The sequence below is a fragment of the Oncorhynchus keta genome, chromosome 28, assembly GCF_023373465.1.
Source record: "Oncorhynchus keta strain PuntledgeMale-10-30-2019 chromosome 28, Oket_V2, whole genome shotgun sequence".
Lineage (NCBI taxonomy): Eukaryota > Metazoa > Chordata > Actinopteri > Salmoniformes > Salmonidae > Oncorhynchus > Oncorhynchus keta.
In genome coordinates, this window is record NC_068448.1 from 50,127,320 (window position 1) to 50,147,474 (window position 20,155).

Sequence of the window (20,155 nt, forward strand, 5' to 3'; positions counted from 1 at the left end):
TGTAGTGAAGTAAAAGTAAAATTTGTAAAAAAAATAGATGTAAATAATAAAGTACAAATACCCCCAAAAACTACTTAAGTAGTACTTTAAAGTATTTTTACTTAAGTACTTTACATCACTGGTCTTGACTGCATCAAACAGGCAGAAGCTAGTTAAGCTAACCAGCTAGCTAGGCTAATTGAGGCTGCATGAGCGTTCTCGTCCTATACATTTACAAACAACAACAACTCTATTCAGAATATAATGTAGCAGCCAACCTGTTGGCTTTTGTCACGTCCTGACCTTAGTTCCTTGTTATGTTTCTTGTTTATGTTGGTCAGGGCGTGAGTTGGGGTGGGCATTCTATGTGTTGTTCTAGTTTTGGTTTTCTATGTGTTTGGCCTGGTATGGTTCTCAATCAGAGGCAGCTGTCAATCGTTGTCTCTGATTGAGAATCATACTTAGGTAGCCTGTTTTTTCCCACTTGATTTGTTTGGTAGTTGTTTTCTGTTTTGTTCACTCTCTTTGTTCACTCTCTTTGTTGTTTTGTTATTCAGTTTTCAGTTGATTTATTAAATATTAACATGGACACATACCGTCCGATCTTGACTACTCTTCCTCCGATGACGAGGAGAACCGTTACAGCTCTTTGTCGTTGTAGCCTATCCTTCTCTTTTAATTCCATCATTTTAATTAAATCTTCCTCCATTAATTAGTTATCTACAAACGCTGTTTCTATAATTATAACCTGTTGCCACTTTGATGACTTATGATTGGCCAACAACAAGTAACACGGGCCACTCTCGTGAAAATTCAAATCAAAAAAGGAAAGTTCAGTAGCATAATCTCTCTCTCTCTCTCTCTCTCTCTCTCTCTCTCTCTCTCTCTCTCTCTCTCTCTCTCACACACACACACACACACACACACAGATCCGGACCCATGGCATTATTTAGGATTCTGGATCCGGACCTTCTCGGGTGGATCCATAAAGACCTCATTAACCTGGTTCAACCATTTTAAATTAAGGACATTTAATGACATGGCAATTACACTTTCAGATTCTTTAATGCCAGTGTCACGATGTGGAATTTGTGCCAGCTAGCTATCAATTGTGTCTAAGTACAAGAAATTGTACTCTTGTACTTAAATCTAAGTACAAGAAAGTATCCATTGTTACCACATAGTTTCTTTTTTAATATAATGTTGGCCGTAAAATAACGTTACAGGTTTTCTCATGGATTAATCTGTCTATTTTCAATTGTCCATTTCCTGCTACTTAAAAGCAGGTGTTTCTTCTCCCAACTCTAGCCCCCTTCCCGAGACCAGGACCTGTGAGCAGACTTTTTAATTTCCTGATTCGCTATCATTTTACACTTTTGTCCAAGAGAGCCGTCAAAATAGGATTATGTTCTTAATAAAGCATGACTTCAAAGTTGAGGATTTCATTCCCATGAGAGGGATACAGCTAGCACGTTACTTCAGTGTCTGAGACCTACATCACTAATCCTCTGATAGGTAGAGTGAGAAAAGCACAAGACTGGGGCCAAAATAAAAGATATCTCATTCACAGATAGGATTCCTCTTTCTTTGCGCAGCCACATATCTCTTATTAGGAGTTGAGTTTAAAGTGTCGTTTTCATTTTTCATGCTTCGGGATTTTGGCATTGAATCTATTAATCTACTTCCATGGGGTCCAATGAGCTCGTGGATACAATTTTGATGTCTCTGTGTCCAGTATGAAGGATGTTAGAGGTGTTAGCATGGTAGCAGATACCCGTAGCATTCGAGTCATTGCACTACTTAGTATTGGCTCGTGAAACTACATGTAACTTCATACTGGACACAGAGACATACACATTTATTCACAAGTTTATCTGACTCTGCAGAAGTAGATAAAGGGACTCATTGCCAAAATTCTGAAGTATTAATTTAATACTAATCTTCCAATTTTTCGTAGCATTTGTCCCAATGTTCTAATCTGTCCATGTAGTAAATAGACTGCTGTTTTCCATACAGTAGCTATAGAGTGAAAACAAACACAAATGATAGAAAATGAAATCAATTTGATCCATAGCATGTAACGTTTATATTTTCCTTCTTTGTCATCATACTTCTAAGTCACAGCATCATTACACAATTCCAGACATATTCATTTCTCGACAAATTATTATCCATAGTCGATTACATCATCTGGCAGCCCTTACATGGAAATGAGAATCTGTTTTGATATGCTTAAGTCTAAACACATTAAAATGACAAATGAGTTTTAACTATCGCACATACACATATGCATGGGAGTACACAAAGAACGTATGATAGTGAGCCAGGGATGGTCTGCTAGTGTCAATGATGCTGTGTTATGAAAACTCCAGTGGACTGTTACAAAACACTGAAGCAGAAGCACTTCTCTATTCAACAAGGAGTTCCGATCATCATCTATACTTTAACTTGGAAGAGTGTCCACTGTTAAAGAAAGTCCTTGAATTTAAAGTAAGACACATTGTTTTTGAGAACAATCTCGACAAGTAATGCCCGTTAAACAGTGAAAACATTTTCAGAGCAAATTACTGGGAAGCTTGCTAGCATTTTGGAGTCTCCCAACAGCAAAATCATTATTCTTATGGAAATACCACAATGTTTTGCACATGTGAAATCATGTGAAACCTTTTGCTCTGTTGTAACAAACCTAACGCAATGGTCAGTCTAAGCACTGGGCGGTAGTGCTATCGGTTTGGGTGTGTGTCAGAAATATTTTTGCTATTTTCACAATACAATTATCAGAGCAGATGCTGACATTGGTGCAAATGGGCTGGGATTTGATGAATAAACAAGTTGTGGGTGTGTCGAGGCTTGGCCCCTAACTGGCCAATCAGAACCTGCTTCATGGCTAAATATAGTGGTTCATCCATTAAAAGTTGCAGCGTACTGCAGCACAGCTTAGATGGTGCCGAATGAATTTATTGGCACGTTATTTAAGTGTCAGGCATTGTTACAATTAATACTAGTTGGTGCTACTTTGACCACCAGAGGGTATCTTTGAGAAGCATTTTATAGTCTTCAATAGTGGCTGTACTAGAGAATTTAAAACCTTTTTTGTAAGAACATAGTATATGGGACTGATTTTAAGAAATTTTGTTTAATTCATTCGATTAAACCTCTTAACCTCTTGCCACGAGCAATCCCGTATCCGGGAGCGTAATCATAGCCTCAAATGCATTAGCATAACGCAGCGGACATAAATACCCCGAGAAACTTTTAATATTCATGAAAATCGCAAATGAAATGAAATAAATATATTCAAACACAAGCTTAGCCTTTTGTTAACAACACTGTCATCTCAGATTTTCAAAATATGCGTTACAGCCAACACTAGACAAGCATTTGTGTAAGTTTATCATGGCATAATACTATGCTAGCTCTGCTGGCAGCAGGCAACATTTTCACGAAAATAAGAAAAGCAACCAAATTAAATCATTTACCTTTGAAGAACTTCGGATGCTTTCACTGAGGAGACTCCCAGTTGGATAGCAAATGTTCCTTTTTTCCAAAAAGATTATTGTTGTAGGCGAAATAGCTCCCGCTTCTTCATCATGCTTGGCTGAGAAATCAACCGGAAAATGCTACAACTATAATGCCAAACTTTTTTCAAAATTTGCTCCATAATATCGACAGAAACACGGCAAACGTTGTTTAGGATCCATCCTCAAGGTTTTTCTAACATATATATTTGATAATATATCCGTCGAGGCAATTGGTTTCTCATAAGAAGCGATTGGAAAAAATGGCTACCTCAGTATTTTACGCAAGATTTTCTGCGGGAGACACCATGTGACCACATGCTATAATATATGGTCCCTTACGGAAATGCCTAAAAAGACGTCACAATGCTGTAGACACCTTGGGGAATACGTGGAAAACGTAAGCTCATTTGTAGCTCATTCACAGCCATATAAGGAGTCATTGGCATGAGGCGGTTTCAAAAAATGCGGCACTTCCTGGTTGGATTTTTATCTGGGTTTCGCCTGTAACATCAGTTCTGTGGCACTCACAGACAATATCTTTGCAGTTTTGGAAACGTCAGAGTGTTTTCTTTCCAAAGCTGTCAATTATATGCATAGTCGAGCATCTTTTCGTGACGAAATATCTTGTTTAAAACGCGAATGTTTTTCATCCAAAATCTTTAATAGCGCCCCCTAATGCATAACTGGATCCGCTCCTTTTTTTAAATTTTCGCCTAAAATGACATCTAACTGCCTGTAGCTCAGGACCTGAAACAAGGATATGTATATTATTCATACAATTTGAAAAGGAAACACTTTGAAGTTTGTAGAAATGTGAAAGGAGTGTAGGAGAATATAACACATTAGATCTGGTAAAAGATAATACAAATAACAAAATAAAAAAATTGTACCATCATCTTTGAAATGCAAGACAAAGGCCATAATGTATTATTCCAGCCCAGGTACAATTTAGATTTTGGCCACTCGATGGCAGCAGTGTACGTGCAACGTTTTAGACTGATCCAATGAATCACTGCATTTCTTTTCAAAATGCTGTATCAAGACTGCCCAAATGTGCCTAATTGGTTTATTAAAAACTTTTCAAGTTCAAAACTGTGCACTCTCCTCAAACAATAGCATGGTATTGTCACTGTAATAGCTACTGTAAATTGGACAGTGCAATAATTTAAGATTTCTGCCAATATCAGATATGTCTATGTCCTGGGAAATGTTCTTGTTACTTACAACCTCATGCTAATTGCATTAGCCTACATCAGCTCAACCATCCCACTGATCCTACAGAAGTTAATATTATGGTGTTTCTAGTCTAAGAAAAACAAAAAACCCTCAGGGTTTCTGATAGGATGTAGCAGAAGATATGGCGCTGTACAACGTGATGGTCGAGAGTAGGCTACAGTACTAAAAGCATGACATTTCCACACCCTAATTGTATAATTATAGTCCACAAATACCCAAATGGAGATTCAGTGAAAATGAAAATGTCAGTGATTTATCAAGACCAGTCCCCATGCTTGTCTCAGAGCAGTGTGAAATGGTGCTAAAATTACTTCAAATCCTATTGCTTCTAACTTCAATGTGCTCTTTAAATAAATAAGACCTACACAACTTTTACCAGCACATTACTCAACACTAGTTCTATTCATTTCGCCTACGGTGGGCCTACAGTATATCGGAAAATAGTGTGTGGCTGCTTCAAGTTGTGTATTTACGGTCTTTTATGTATTGCCTTGGAATCTACTCCAATTCTAATGTTAGTCCTTTATAGTTTGCTACTCTTCTTCCATGCACATTTGAGCAGTGTGCGTCACAGTTGGATAGGCTGTGTTTCCACTGTCGAAATTCATGCCATAACTACAGTAACTGTATTACCGCTAAAACTATCCCTATCAGTGCTGCATGAAATTATTATTTTCATCATATTTTTTACCCCTTTTTCGTGATATCCAATTGGTAGTTACAGTGCTGTCCCATCGCTGGAACTCCCGTACTGACCTCCCGTACTGACCTTGGAGAGGCGAAGATCAAGAGCCATGTGTCCTGCAAAACACATCCTGCCATGATGCACTGCTTCTTGACACACTGCCTGCTTCACCCAGAAGCCAGCCGCACCAATGTGTCAGAGAAAACACTGTACAGCTGCCAACCAAAGTCAGCGTTCATATGCACCCAGCCCGCCACAAGGAGTTGCTAGAGCACGATGGGACATTGACATCCTGGCTGGCTTTGGCTAAATTGTACCCTCCCCAATCCTTGAATGATGCTGGGCTGCCTCATGGGTCTCCTGGTTGCGGTCGGCTGCAACACAGCCAAGGATCAAATCTGGGTCTGTAGTGATGCTTCTAGTACTGCGATGCAGTGTCTTAGACTGCTGTGCCACTCAGGAGGTGGTGCTTCCTGAAATTAGCATGTTTTTAAGGACACACCTCACATATTTCCACTACTCCCATCTGAGCGCAAACGACCTGATACAAGAAAGGTAAATTGGCGAACCTGGTGTTAGGGCTGGAAAATACCAGTGCCCCAGTTTTTACATGACAAAATTGTAAACTAATGTGCATTTGACACTAGCGCCACCTTAACACCAGCCAAAAATAGAGCCCATGTGTTTTTTGAAGACTACAAATGATCATATTTCACATGAAGTTTTACCTTTGGATTTTCACATATGATCACATAACTTTCACGTGTGGATAAGACAATTTTCACATTTGATGCCTTACTACCTACAGTGTTTTCTCGTTATATATTTTGAACATTGACATACAAAACTGCATTTTGTATGCTAATTTATACCATAATAATTATTCAACATTTCCTCAACTGATATTTGAACTCACAAAACCTCCATGTTTACAGCGCACCAATCTGCCTGCTATGCCACCATAGCAATTGAAATCAGAAAAGAGCAGCATACTGTCATATTATAGAAATAACACCAAGTTGTTGTATATGGTGTATTTACTTTTATTTTACTGCAACATTAGGCAAAGTGCAGAAACGTATTCTTGGCAATAAATGTAAAGCCAATCTCAAAGATGTTCACAGACCTGGTGGTGCAGAAGAAACTTCAGATAGCTAACAACCAACAGTTTGTATGTTCAAATCCCAAGTGAGGTTGAGACCCAAGCTTAGAACATCATATCAAATCAAATCAAATCACATTTTATTTGTCACATACACATGGTTAACAGATTTTAATGCGAGTGTAGCGAAATACTTGTGCTTCCAGTTCCGACAATGCAGTAATAACCAACAAGTAATCTAGCTAACAATTCCAAAACTACTACCTTATAGACACAAGTGTAAGGGGATAAAGAATATGTACATAAAGATATGTGAATGAGTGATGGTACAGAGCGGCATAGGCAAGATACAGTAGATGGTATTGAGTGCAGTATATACATATGAGATGAGTATGTAAACAAAGTGGCATAGTTAAAGTGGCTAGTGATACATGTATTACATAAGGATGCAGTAGATGATATAGAGTACAGTATATACATATACATATGAGATGAATAATGTAGGGTATGTAAACATTATATTAGGTAGCATTGTTTAAAGTGGCTTGTGATATATTTTACATTTCCCATCAATTCCCATTATTAAAGTGGCTGGAGTTGAGTCAGTGTGTTGGCAGCAGCCACTCAATGTTAGTGGTGGCTGTTTAACAGTCTGATGGCCTTGAGATATAAGCTGTTTTTCAGTCACTCGGTCCCAGCTTTGATGCACCTGTACTGACCTCGCCTTCTGGATGATAGCGGGGTGAACAGGCAGTGGCTCGGGTGGTTGTTGTCCTTGATGATCTTTATGGCCTTCCTGTGACATCGGGTGGTGTAGGTGTCCTGGAGGGCAGGTAGTTTGCCCCCGGTGATGCGTTGTGCAGACCTCACTACCCTCTGGAGAGCCTTACGGTTGTGGGCGGAGCAGTTGCCGTACCAGGCGGTGATACAGCCCGACAGGATGCTCTCGATTGTGCATCTGTAGAAGTTTGTGAGTGCTTTTGGTGACAAGCCGAATTTCTTCAGCCTCCTGAGGTTGAAGAGGCGCTGCTGCGCCTTCTTCACGATGCTGTCTGTGTGGGTGGACCAATTCAGTTTGTGCATTAACACCTTAATTTAGTTGTAAAAATACAGTAACTTGTTGTAGATTTACCATATATTTTTTGCAACTAGACATAAAACTCCAGGGGACAATGACACAACCTCCAGGGAACCATGGCACAAACCGGGGACTAGACAAAAGATGCAGTGGACCATGACGGTTTACATTGAATTAACATCAATTATGTCTTTTAAAGTAAATATTCTTAATTAAGTTTTACACTTGTGGTCAAAATTTGTCACGTGTAGTTTCATGATATCACACATAGAAATTTTACTATCCCCATGTTGTCACATTTATTTCACATGTTCAAATGTTGTCATGTGAAGATTCATATTATCACATTGCCTCACGTTTTCACATATTATCACATTAACTGAAATGACATGTGATCACATGAGCTCTGATGTGTCCACTTGGTGAAATTCATGTGGTTTTTCCATAAGGGATAGCCATGCCAATTTGAGTCAGTAAGGATGATACATTCATGGAAACAATAATTACAAACAGTATGCTACGGAATTTTACAAAACTCAGTACAGTCTGCATCATCACTTGTATATAGCAGAGGTGCTAAAAGCCTTTGCCTTTCTCATTCATTAGTTCTGCACTGAATGACGTGGGTGAAAGTAGAAAAGCACATCAGCCGAGAAGAGTGATGGGCCATGACCCTGGCCTTTATGTGCCAAACAACAGGTCACTGTCACCAAACAGCTACTTGTTAGGGTTGTGTGCGTCATTGAAATTCATTGTTATATTCAATTGATTCTATAAATGTCTTGTGCAAAGAACAACCTGTGTCATATTTGTCCAATATTAAAGAATAGTCTAGTTTTTAATGTCTTAGCAGTGTTCTTTCTGAGGTGAAAGAGTGCCCAATCTAATTTGGCGACCCTCTGACAAGACCATGAAAGACCTGTTGCTCGTTTATGAATGTGTGTATACTCAACAGCAGGTTTTCCAGTACCTTAACTTTATACAGTAAAAGCAAGCTTCATCATTACATTGCAAATCTGTACTTTTAATTAATGGTACAGTGCATTTGGAAAGTATTCAGATCCCTTGACTTTTTCCACATTTTGTTAAGTTACAACCTTATTCTAAAATGGATTAAATAGATTTTCCCCCTCATCAATCTTAACACAATACCTCATAATGACAAAGAAAAAACAGGTTCTTAAAAGTTTTAGCAAATGTATAAAATAAAAAACTGAAATATTACATTTACATAAGTATTCAGACCCTTTGCTCAGGACTTTGTTGAAGCACCTTTAGAAGCGATTACAGTCTTAATTCTTCTAAGGTATGATGTTACAAGGTAGTCCCACCTGTATTTGGGGTGTTTCTTCCATTCTTCTCTGCAGATCGTCTTAAGCTCTGTCAGGTTGGATTGGGAGTGTCGCTGCACAGCTATTTTCAGGTCTCTCCAGAGATATTTGATCGGGTTCAAGGCCTGGTTCTGGTTGGGACACTCAAGGACATTCAGAGACTTTTCCTGAAGCCACTCCTACGTTGTCTTGGCTGTGTGGTTATGGTCATTGTCATGTTGGAAGGTGAACTGTCGCCCCCAGTGTGAGGTCCTGAGCGTGCTTGAGCAGGTTTTCATTAAGGATCTCTCTGTGCTTTGCTCCGTTCATCTTTGCCTCGATCCTGACTAGTCTCACAGTCCCTGTACTGAAAAACATCCCCTCAGCATGATGCTGCCACCACCATGCTTCACCGTAGTGATAGTATTGGCCAGGTGATGAGTGCTGCCTGGTTTATTCCAGACGTGAAACTTGGCATTCAGGCCAAAGTTCAGTCTTGGAATTCATCAGACCAGAGAATCTTGTTTCTCATAGTCTGAGAGTCATTTAGGTGCCTTTTGGCAAACTCCAAGTGGGCTGTCATGTACCTTTTACTGAGGAGTGGATTCCGTCTGCCACTTTACCATAAATGCTTGATTGGTGGAGTGCTGCAAAGATGGTTGTCCTTTTGGAAGGTTCACCCATCCTCACTAAAGAACACTGTAGATCTGTCAGAGGTTCTTGGTCACTTACCTGACCAAGGCCCGTCTCCCCTGATTGCTCAGTTTGCCCGGGAGACCAAGGCCCGTCTCCCCTGATTGCTCAGTTTGCCCGGGAGACCAAGGCCCGTCTCCCCTGATTGCTCAGTTTGCCCAGTTCTAGGAAGAGTGTTGGTGGTTCCAAACTTCTTCTATTTAAGAATAATGGAGGCCACTTGTGTTCTTGGGGATGCACAAATGTTTTGAACCCTTCCCCAGATCTGTGCCTTGACACAATCCTGTCTCTTAGGTCTGTGGACAATTCCTTCGACCTCATGGCTTGGTTTTTCCTCTGACATGTATTGTCAACAGTGGGACCTTATATAGACAGGTGTGTACCTTTACAAATCATGTCCAATCAATTAAATTTACCACAGGTGGACTCCAATGAAGTTGTAGAAACATCTCAATAATGTTCAATGGAAACAGGATGCACCTGAGTCTCATAGCGAAGGGTCTGAATACTTATATAAATAAGAGTTATTTCTGTTCTTTGTTTTATATAAATTTGCTAACATTTCTAAAAACCTGTTTTTGCTTTGTAATTATGACTGTTCTCTCTGCTACCGCATAGCAAACGGTACCGGACTGCCAAGTTTAGGTCCAAAAGGCACCCTGACAGCTTGTTCTGGCCCCTGTAGTTGGGTTTGAGTTCCTTTTAGCTATTGTGTAAATTCCATTGTTCACCACTTGGGGCCCCTGTCCTGTGTTGATGTGTGTTGTTTGTTTAATATGCTAAACCCTGTAGAAGAAGAATTGTTTATGTTCCAAAATGGTGAAAGTCAAACTGATGCAGCTGCAGGCGTTATCAAACTCCATCCTTCTCGCTATCATTTTGTAGAAGCATTGTCTGTAAGTAAAAATAATCATAACACATTTGGCATTCAATTCATGATGATATTATGTACGGATGATCGCTTTAATGACATGTAGGAATCTTCTTGATAGCCACATGGATGTATGAATCTTCTTGATAGCCACATGGATATCTGTTCAGTGCATTTGATCTGCCATGGTTTGGGGAATCGTTTACATCTGATTTAATGCATAATTCTGCATATTTCTATGTTCATGGACATGTATACAAATACACGCTGTGTTATTATATAGAATCAGCTAGTCTAGTAATCAGCTAGCATACAATAAGTCATACTCATTGTTCTTTTCTTTCTATATTTCAGTTTTACTCATTTCAGTCACTATTACTGTACCTATGAAGCGGTGGAAATACATCATCATTCAACACTACAGTAGCTGCACCGAGTTAATTTATCTGCTAAGCTTTTAAGAAGTTGACTATTTTGCGAGGGCAGAATAAGCTTCTACCCCCAAGCCATAACACTGCTGAACAATTAATCAAATGGCTACCCAGACTATTTACACTGCTACTTGTTACTTGCTGTTAGCATAAGGCCTCGCTATTGTGATTCTGTGTTACTTTCTTTACTATAGTAAACAACATGGTTGGTTTAAGGGCTTGTAAATAAGCTCTTCAAAGTAAGGTTGTATTCGGCGTATGTGATAAACACAATTTGATTGGGAAGTAAGGTACAAAGAGAATTACAAACATACGACTGAAATTAAAACTGTTGTTGTTGATTTATTGGCTGGATTTATACACATTCACTCCCAGTTATCTCCTCTTATTCTCTATACAACACACTCTTTTGCTGTCCTGGGAATTTTTGATGGAGCCTGGAAGACCCATGCATCTGGAGTAGTGCTCCTGGTCTGGGAGAAGGTGGATGGCTTTATTGGAAGGAAGCTGCCACAGACAGCTTCCTTCCTGCCACAGACAGCTGCCATAGCGAATAAGGGCTTTCTCAGGGCCCTAAGCAGCCAGATGGCAAAGCGCTAGGCTTCGGGACAGATTTCGCCAGAATTTCCAAAAAACCTTTTGGACATAGTTACACATTCAACCATAACCTTGACATTTGAGTGCCCCAGAGCCTTATATTACATTCACAGGTCAAACGTGGAGACTCACGTCCAGATATAGGCCTATAACAGATATTTCAACTTATTTAGATTTGATGTTTCGTAAGATGCCAATTCAAAATGTTGAACCTGTTTGGGGAGAGTAGAAGACGGAGGAAGAGCTGTATATTCCCACTGTTTGATCGCAGCCCAGTCCATTTTTCTGGACTGCGATCAGAGGGGATCCGGCCACATTGGAACGGCCGACCCCAAGAAGAGAGAATAACAGTGTCATAAATTGACAATACGTTCATTCATAATGACCAACAATAACAGATGGATCTGTTATGATAAATAATTATGCTCCTTTATTCTCCTTTGTTGGGCACATAAGATGAGTTACACCCTAACAGACCCTGTTAAGGTAAACAGCCCAGACACCACTGACCTATGGGGGCACTGGTACAATTGTACCTAGTGAAACGGCCCGCATGGAGACGGTAAGACATTTCCTGTATCCATGGAGACAGTGAAGAGTATAAGACAGTTAAGGTAAACACAAACAATGATATGTTGTGTTGTCCTCTGCCCATGACATGGAAAAGCATGAAGAGTTTTTTAATTAGGCAGATTAAATAAGTTTTGATGAACTTCACATGGTGGTTATGTGCACGGTGATGAGCTTGCGTGCAAATTTCCAACACATATCAAGCGTATTATTTGTATGCTGGTGGCGTCATAATCAGTGCTTGGCTGGCAGTTATCAAACTAAAAGGATTTTGCTCTTATCCATATCTCATCATGTAACCATTGTGTCATTCCTCTTGAAATCCCTCTGTGGCTGAAAATGATGAGTCAAATCCTATATCATCACGTGAAGGGCCCACTTGGCTTTGCAATGATATGCGTCACAGGTGTTGTTTAAGTATTCAGTGATACATGCAATCATTTGCTTTGTCTAATCCCAATTATCAGTGCTTGAAGTGGAATGAAAAATGGTGCCTGTACTCATTTTAGGTGTCAGTACACATATATATTGTACAGTACCCGTGTTCATATTTTAGAGAGAATATTCTATTCTATTGCATAACATTTGAGGTGCCTGTACAATGCACTAGTATGCTTGAATAGTTTGTAATTGGGCCAAATAGGCTTTTGGTAGTCTAAATTCACTGTACTTGCCTTTAACCACCATTTCCCGAAAGTCTGACTCTTCCCACACGCCAACTTGTGTCTGGTTATAATTAGATATATTCTCCAGACTTGTACGGAGATCTTTGTGGGCTATACTTGGCCTTGTCTCAGGATGGTAAGTTGGTGGTTGAAGACATCCCTCTAGTGGTGTGGGGGCTGTGCTGTGGCAAAAAAGTGTGCCTTTTAATTCTAAATAAATCACTGACAGTGTCTCCAGGAAGGTACCCCAACACCAGAAAGCCACCTCCTTTACGGTGGGAAACACATGCGGAGATCATCTGTTCACCCACACCATATCTCATAAAAACACGGTGGTTGGAACCAAAAATCTCAAATTTCGACTTCAGACCAAAGTACAAATTTCCACCGGTCTAATGTTCATTGCTAGTGTTTCTTGGCCCAAGCAAGTCACTTCTTCTTATTGATGTCCTTTAGTAGTGGTTTCTTTGCAGCAATTTGACCATGACGGCCTGATTCACACAGTCTCCTCTGAAGAGTTGATGAGGAATACAAATATCCGGCGTGTCCTCTTGGACAATAAGCTTCAGTTGAGTAAATCTACAGATCTGATCTACAAAAAGAGTCAAATGAGACTGTACTTTATCAAAAAGATGGGATCTTTTAATGTTAATTGTACTATACTGACTCTGTTTTACAAATCTTTCATTGAGAGTATTTGAACTTTTTGTATTGTTTGGTGGTTTGGCAATTCCACTGTCAGACAGAGAAATATGCTGAGAAGGATTATCAGCACAGCAAGCAAGGTACCTAAAGTCAACAGACAGGCCTGGATGAGATCTTTAAGGTCAGGGCCCTCTGCAAGGCTCACAAAATAATTGTAGACCCAAGCCACCCCCTGTACCCGGACTTTGAACTACTCCCCTCTAGGTGCAGGTAAAGGGCACCCCTCGGCAGGAAAAACAGAACTATACAATAATTTATGCCAGGTGTGATATCCATTCCTAAATACATTGGGATAATGTTTCTATCGGCTAGTCTCTTTATATTGGTATGTAACTGTTATGAAACATGTATTGTCAATTTGTTTTGTTATTTAAACGCCACTTAAACGTGTACATGACACTGCAACAACATTTCCCCATGGGGACAATAATGTAAAGTAAATTCACTTTACTTTAAAGTAAAGTCGAGATGTTTGTTACTTGAACTCTGTGAAGCAATTTATCCTCTGCAGCAGAGGTAATCTGGGTCTTCCATTCCTGTGGCGGTCCTCATGAGAGCCAGTTTCATCATAGCACTTGATGGTTTTTGTGACTGCACTTGAAGATACTTTCAAAGTTCTTGAAATATTCCATATTGACTGACCTTCATGTCTTAAAGTAATGATGGACTGTAATTTCTCTTAGCTTATTTGAGCTGTTCATGCCATAATATGGACTTGGTCTTTTACCAAATAGGGATATTTTATGTATACCCCCCTACCTTGTCACAACTGATTGGCTCAAACACAAGAAGGAAAGAAATTCCACAAGTTAACTTTTAATAAAGCACACCTGTTAATTGAAATGCATTCTGGTGACTACCTCATGCAGCTAGATGAGAGAATGCCAAGAGTGTGCAAAGCTGTCATCAAGGCAAAGGGTGGCTACTTTGAAGAATATATTTTCATTTAACATTTTAATTTAACAGTTTTTTGGTTGTATGTATGTATGTATGTATGTACTGCATGTATGTATATACTGTATATATAGGCCTACTTTGCCAAGCAAAACTGGAAGAAATCTAGTTATTTTTGGTTACTAATCTGGTTGTGCATGCAATGCCTTTGTGTGCCAAAGCTGATGACTGATCATTGGTCAACAATCAAGATGCACAATGTTTTGGTTCTGAAACATAGATACGAATTTCACGACGACTTGTGGGAAGTGGGTTTAGAACAACAACAAAAATGTTTTGGGGGAAATTGTACTGCCACTGAAAAGGACACTGGAAGGGCATAGGGGCATGTTCTCTGCACTGGTAGAGCACTTTTTGTGCACGTGCCTGCTGCACAGTTAAATCAAGATTATCTCGTTTTTGGACTGGCATTCCTCTCCAGGAAAAGAAATCCCCAAACATGTTCATGCTCAATATTTCCTACTGGTTTCTTCACTGCCCTCATTTCCTCAGTAGTACAGTGAGACTGGTAGAGCGGTCTCAAAATCGAAGTAAACTATTTGAGCAGAAATAACAGGCAATGTCCAACCGTGCAAGCCCAGACTCACATGTGAATCCTCTGCAGAGACATTCTGACCTTCATCGCAGTGCCTCTGTTTACTAGTTGCTTTGGAAACCTGGGGGGTTGCCCTTCCAACATATCCTCTGTGAAGGAAGTGCTGCTGAAGACATTATGTGGTTCAGGTAATTAAATTAACATACGGGAAAGTTGAGAATGGTTTTCTAGGGGCACTTTTTTTTACCCTGTCAGAGGATAATACGTGTACATTTGATTCAGGAGATGACTTAGCCTGACCGACCGTGGATGAAGAGCGTCTCTCTCGAAGTACCACAGAGGAAGAGCTTTGGAAACCTTCCAATAGGCTACAGTACACAGTTGTCAATTGAGGTATGAGGATAAAAAAAGAATAGCCTGTACAGGGTAAATGCTAAAATTCTTCCCATCGGTTCATGTGGTTGACAACTTTTACATCTCTCACATTCCTGAACCCACATACATAGGTGCACAAATAAAACACAGTAGCCGGATACTGTATGCAGACTTTTCTTTATATATTATCACTCATTTTACAGACCCTATCCCAACCCAGCACTGGTGGAGAAATGTAGGATGTGCATATCACTTGCCTACCTTTCAAATTCAGTGTCATGCCCTGACCTTAGTATTCTTTGTTTTCTTTATTATTTTGGTTAGATCAGGGTGTGACATGGGTGGATGTATGTGTTTTTGATCCTGTCTAGGGGTTTTGTATGTCTATGGGTGTTTACTAGTCTAGGTGTTATGTATGTCTATGTGTTAGCTGCCTGCGTCTTCTTTTCTGTACGTTTTGTAAGTTTGTTTAAGTGTTCTTCGTTTCATTAAATAAGAAGATGTATTCATCTCACGCTGCGCCTTGGTCTCATCCATACAACGAACGTGACATTCAGAGTGAGAAACCTAAGAGATGGTTATCAAACACATGGAGTGGAGTCTCAGGGAAGATACTTAAGACTGTACCCAGCAAACAGCGAACATTCCAGAACATTATCTAAGTTCTAGTTATTATTTTATCCAATATTAGGATGATCACATCCCAAAAACATTAGAATAATGTTAATTTAAAAAATCTTCTGACTATGTCTTCGCTGAAATATTCTCAATAGGTTTCCAGGTAATGTAATAACACAATGTACCAGTAATGTTTTTAAAACAAAATGTGGTATCAATAGAAATGGTTCTGAGAACATTATGGGAACTTTCTGCCAATGTTTTTATGCTAACACCCATAATATCAAGCAGGGAATATTTTCACAATGCCACAATTCCCACAATGCTCTCATATAGTTATAGTATGAAGTTATGACAATTATTCCTATAACATACCCTAAACATTCTTCAGCAGTCATATCTGGATTCAATTCATTGGTTATTAGAGAACATTTCTGTAACATTCTACTAATGGATATGTCATCCGAGACACCTATAAACAACAAAAACTCGAACAATCCCACAATACTCCTATACATTTTGTGTGATGTTATGACATGATTGTTCGTATAACATTCCCCAAACAGTCTTCAGTAATCATGTCTGGATTCAATTAAATTGGTTCTGAGAAAACATTACTGTTCCAACATTCATGGAGATGTTATCCGAGAGGCCTACCCAGGTATAGAATCTTAATTTGACCAGTTTCTCACAGCAGGAGAATAATTCTGTAGCAACAGGAAATGTGAAATACTATGTTGCTTATAATTACTGGACATTTTGTATGTGTTGATGAAATTTTCGTTGTAAGTCGAAATTACAAACTTTAGAAGCATTTACAAACCTTGATTTATGCCACATTTTGTTGTTACAGCCTACAATCTAAATGGATTTTTTTTAAACTCCTCACACATCTACACACAATACCTCATAATGACAAAGGGAAATCATGTTTTTAGAAATGTTAGCAAATTATTGAAAATGAAATATAGAAATATCTAATAATTTCAATAAAGTCACACCCCTGAGTGAATACTTTGTAGAAGCACTTTTGGCAGTGATTACAGCTGTGAGTCTATAGGTAAGTCTCTAAGAGCTTTCCACACCTGGGTTGTGCAACATCTGCCCATTATTATTTTCATTATTATTCAAGCTCTGTCAAATTCATAGACAAACATTTTAAGGGATTGCTATAGATTTTCAAGTAGATTTAAGTCAAAAACTGTAACTCGGCAACTCAGAGACAATCACTGTCTTCTTGGCATGCAACTCCAGTGTAGATTTAGCGTTGTGTTTTAGCTTATTGTTCTGCTGAAAGGTGAATTCATCTCCCAGTGTCTGGTGGAAAGCATACTGAACCAGGTTTTCCTCTAGGATTTTGTGCTTACCTCCATGACATTTCTTTTTTATCCTGAAAAACTCCCTAGTCCTTGATGATTACAAGAATACCCATAACATGATTCAGCCACCACTATCAGTAATGTGTTGTGTTGGTTTTGCCCCAAACATAACACTTTGTATTCAGGACAAAAAGTGAATTGCTTTACCACATTCTTTGCAGGATTACTTTAGTGCCTTGTTGCAAACAGGATGCATGTTTTGGAATATGTGTGTACAGGCTTCCTTCTTTTCAAGTCAATTAGGTTAGTAAATGTGGAGTAACTACAATGTTGTTGATCCATCCTCAGTTTTCTCCTATCACAGCCATTGATCTCTGTAACTTGTTTCTTTGTAGTGACTGGGTGTACTGATACACCTTCCAATGTGTAATTAATAACTTCACCATGCTCAAAGGGATAGTCAAAAATGTTTTTTTTACCCATCTACCAATAGGTGCCTTACTTTGCGAGACATTGGAAAACCTCCCTGGTCTTTGTGGTTGAATCTGTGTTTGGAATTCACTGCTTGACTGAGGGACCTTAGATAATTGTATATGTGGGGTATAGAGATTAGGTAGGCATTCAAAAATCATGTTAAACCCTATTATTGCTCACAGAGTCAACACAACTTATTATGTGACTTGTTAAGCATATTTGGGCTTGCCATAACAAAGGGGATGAATACTTATTGACTTAAGACATTTCTGCATTTCAACAACAACAAGAAGTCCACTTTGACACTATGGGGTATTGTGTGTAGGCTGTAACTCAACAAAATATGGAAAAAGTGTGAAAAGGGGTGTGAATACTTTCTGAAGGCAAGGTACATGTTTTAATTTTCTGCTGCACAGGAACATTTCTCCTGCAGGTCAAATTAAGATTCTGTATAGGCCTAACAACCAATGATGTGATTTGATAACAAGAAACAGCCCAGGTAATTTCCAGAACATTAGCTAACATCCCCCTTAAGTTCTAGTTTGATCTCACATGAGGTTTGTAATGTCCCACTAACATTCAAATAATACCTGATATTTTGTTTGAAATGAAATATCCTTGGAATGTTTACCTAACATCACCAAAATGTTGTTCACAACATCTGTAAAAACTACCACAGAACATTTCCCTCATTAGGCTCTCAGTAGGTTGCCAGGGGATGTAACAACATGATAACACAATGTTCCGGTAATGTTCTTAGAACATACTGCTGCAACAAAATGTGATACCAACAGAAGTGGTTCTGAGAAAACATTACTGTAAAGCTCTGCTAATGTTGATGGATTGTCAGAAATCAAGTTAAGACCCAGATGCAGACGGGTCGAATAGACAAAGGTTTAACGTCTCTGTGCACGGAACCTGGTAGCGGGATGAAATTCGACAACATACGGTGATCGCTACATAAATAGTCATATTAAACATTCATGAAAATACAAGTGTCTCACATTTCGAAAGCCTAGAATCTTGCTAATCCAACTGCGTTGTCAGATTTAAAAAAGAATTTACTGCGAAAGAATACGATGCAATTATCTGAGGACAGAGCCCCATAATAAACAACTATTTCAACCAGCACAAGCATAACAAAATCACAAACTGCAATAAAATAAATTGTTCAATTTGTTTGTAACACAACCAAACCTGATGGGTCATTTCGCGGGACGTATTGACTGAAAGAAACCGATTTGAAGACAACATGTAATGACATCACTGTGCACCAATGATATGACCACTGTTTCGATAATTGACTGTATTTTAACCCAATGACCACTGATCGTCTTGAAATCTAGCTGGGTAGATAGCCAATGAGCTGAGGTAAATGGCAATATGTAAGGTTTATGTGTTGGAAGACCAACCCATGTACTAAACTCTGTTTAGTTTCACACCGGAAGGAGCAACGCATGTTGCGCACAGCATTGTTTTGGTAAAGCGCAGATTCAGCTGTTTATATATCAATCAGTATGGCGACTAAGTCAGGGAAAGCTAAATCTAAATCTAGATATACAGATGTACACACAATTTTAGAAGAAATTGATCGAGGACGATTCATTTAGCGATCCCCAAATGGAGGAATATTTCTGCATTGCTTGCAGTTTGGGGTTTTAGGCTGGGTTTCTGTACAGCACTTTGAGATATCAGTTGATGTACGAAGGGCTATATAAATACATTTGATTTGATCACCACCAACTCACAGAAAAACAAAGCCATTTTTTCAGCCAAAGAGAGGAGTCACAAAAAGCACAAATAGAGATATACTTCTCCTTAATGCAACCGCTGTGTCAGATTTTTTAAAAACTTTACGGAAAAAGCATGCAATAATCTGAGTACAGCGTTCAGACAGCAAAGCAGCTTAAAAGATATCCGCCATATTGTGTAGTCAACATTAGTCAGAAATAACATTATAAATATTCACTTACCTCTGATGATCTTCATCAGAATGCACTCCCAGGAATCCCAGTTCCACAATAAATGTTTGATTTGTTCGATAAAGTTGATAATTTATGTCCAAATAGCTTCTTTTGTTAGCGTGTTTGGTAAACAAATCCAAACGTGCTTCAAGTCCAGCTGAACGTTGGACGAAGAGTTCATAAAGTTATATTACAGCCCGTAGAAACTTCTCAACCTAAGTATAGAATCAATCTTTAGGATGTTTTTATAATAAATGTTCAATAATGTTCCAACCGGAAAATTCCTATGTCTGTAGAACAGCAATGGAACGAGAGCTAACTCTCTCGTGACCACGCCTCAGAGCCTGGGGCACTCTGCCAGACACCTGGCTCAATTCCCTCTCATTTGCCCCCACTTCACAGTAGAAGCCTGAATCAACGTTTTAAAGACTTTACTTTACAACCTATCCTAATAGTGATAATGTTAGCTAGCT